Source organism: Astyanax mexicanus, chromosome 13, assembly GCF_023375975.1.
Source record: "Astyanax mexicanus isolate ESR-SI-001 chromosome 13, AstMex3_surface, whole genome shotgun sequence".
Classification (NCBI taxonomy): Eukaryota; Metazoa; Chordata; class Actinopteri; order Characiformes; family Acestrorhamphidae; genus Astyanax; species Astyanax mexicanus.
The window spans coordinates 20,328,536-20,331,101 of record NC_064420.1 but is presented as its reverse complement, the minus strand read 5'-3'; the positions used below and the strand labels follow the sequence as shown (position 1 = coordinate 20,331,101).

Genomic DNA, 2,566 nt, shown 5'->3' with positions numbered 1-2,566 from the left:
CGTACCTGCCCTCTTTGTCTCCAATTGTTTTATCGTGATTAAAATAAACCGATTTATTTAACAGAATAGCAACTCCTCTTTTCCTGCCATTTTTGAACGCAGCACTGTACACTTGGTCCACCCATTCTCGTCTTAGTGTAGCACTCGTTATGTGCAACGCAGCAGCCACATTAGCTAGTTCACAAAATATCAGAAATTTTATACAACAGTAATACAATAAAAAAATATATCGGCAGTAAATCCGGGGTTGGACCAGTATCAGAAGACTCTTTAGATTCGCTCGGAGGGCTTTGATTAAAATACAACAGACCAGAATATTTATACAGAGTTCAAGATGCAGGTTATTTATTAAAAGAACAAAAATAAATAAAATGTACCTTTAGTGACTATGAAGAGAATATGGGTGTCGATGAAATTAAATGGGGAAAGGAAAAAATTATAAAAGGGGGATGTGGCTTAATTCAATGGGGCTTAATACTGTAAATTCACTGAATGAGTTAATAAACAAAACAAAATCCAAAACCTCAAAATAAAGAAATACAGTGCATCTATGCAGTATCAAGTAAATCAGAACACAATCTGCTCAAATCACAATCTTCTTTGTGAAACAGCATTTAAATGTTCAAAAAAAAAACAACAGTCCCTTTTTTATGTTTGTTTCAGTCCGTGTCTCTTCTTCTTTTTTTATGATTTGAGTTTGCTATTGTCAGAAAAAAGTGGGTCTCTTCACTACCCGGGTAGACTACGTTTTTTAGAGAGTGTGTGTGTGTGTGACTCTGCTCCTCTTATCTGTTTCCCTCCTCGAGGCGCCGTTGGGGCTCGGGTGGCGGGAAAACGCTCGCATAGGATTCTGGGGATCGTAGTTTCAGGGTTGGCTCGCCATCTTGGATTTGACAAGTTCACTCGTTTCTCCCGTCTATTAAAACAACCTATATAATACAGAACTTTGTTATGTAAGTCTGTATAGCGCGAATATTCATCTTAACGTGTCTCTAACCGAGTAAAGAGCAAAAATACACACTTATAATCACATATATACACATATAAACAAAACGCTGGCTTAGCCTACAAATTAATAACGTTACTGAACTCAGTCATTTCACAGCACTTTATCTCACATATTTCTCACTCCGGTTGTTTTAATAACCTTCTAACTTCACTATCAACACTTTTAACAGCTTAGAACATAAAAACACTAAGTTATATTCGCAAACTCTTTCCTAATCAGCAATATATGAACTCACCGGAGTCTCCCTCAATCAAACAGCGCAAAAGTTTATCCAACTCGGTTGATAACAAAAAAATCTCCAACGAGGGTACTTGTGTATCACTGTAGTACAGTTTAAACAGCGTCTTTACTCAATATTTCCTCACACACAAAATGGACATTTATCTCCAGCTCCGTGCAGCACACACACGCTGGGAGAGAGCAAGGTAGAGAGAGAAAGGGGGGGGGGGAGTGGGAGGGGTCTACACACAGGCTCCTCAGAATGGCTTTACCCAAAGAGTGCTTATTTTACCAGGGTTACATTAGCTTTAGATGTTCTCTTTCAGACAGGTGGGTCTCTTGAAGCATAGCTACTGAACACTGTAATTTTGGCTAAATATTTTCTTTCTCTTGATTGGACTGCTTATCCCCTTTACATTGTAACTAATGCAGTTTAGATTTTCCATATATTAACGAATTGAATGTTTTCTGATGCATAAAAAGTAAAGTAAAAATACAATATGGCAATTGCCCGTTAACAATCTCAAGGTAGAAACAGAACCTGAACACACAACATAAAAAAATAAAGTGCCAACCGGCTAAAGCGGACTTCCACATACCTAACTGGTTTTTAGGACTAATACACAAACCAGTTCCCGTTGTAACCTGGGCAGAGGAGGGTGACTGCTCCTCCGAGGGAATCACACACAGTGTCTGCGCTGCTGTCATCCGGTTCCCGGAATGGTCGCTGCTTATTGTGCGGGTAAATTACTTGCAACGCATAATTAAGTCATCGTCCTAACGTTAATTGTTTCATGTTCCATAAAATGAAACTGGGTATCTACTGAAGTCATTCAGTTCCACTGAAAAGGGCTCTGATATCCGTGCCAGTCAGCACCGCTGGGTCTTTTCCTCTTCTCCGTCCCGCGCTGCTCCAGCTGAGCTGGGATAGCTCTCTTTCCATCTGGTCTCGTTCGTCTACACGTACCTGTATGCCGAGCACCTGGAGCTCCTGGAGAGCATCTATGAGGGTCGGGTACGTCTTCTCACCAGACGCAGTGAACAGTTTTAGCTGGGCCGGGTAGATGCACTTGGCCTTGATGCTTTTCTGTTTTAACTGTTTAATCACGGCCCGAACCTGCGCTCTCTTTTTCTGTAACTCCGGGGAGTAGTCGTGATCAAAATAGATCGGCTCGGCTCTGTAAAGGACCTGTCTTTGGCTCCAGGCTTGTCTCAGGATCGCATCTTTAATTGAGTAGTCCACAAACTTGACTATCAAAGACCTCGGAGCAGCAGTGGGTTCCTTTGGTTTGGCAGTTAGAGCACGGTGAGCTCTCTCTATTTGTAGATTTACTGCAG

General features: G+C 41.2%; 1 long non-coding RNA gene across 1 annotated transcript; it reads right to left on the bottom strand.

Annotated features, from left to right (window-relative positions):
- Positions 1-315: 315 nt before the first annotated feature.
- Positions 316-1,450, bottom strand: LOC111193713 (uncharacterized). The gene is made up of 2 exons (XR_002650651.2): positions 1,245-1,450; positions 316-929 (listed from the first exon to the last, which is right to left on the bottom strand). It is a non-coding gene; the product is annotated as an uncharacterized LOC111193713 (long non-coding RNA).
- Between the last annotated feature and the right edge of the window lie 1,116 nt (positions 1,451-2,566).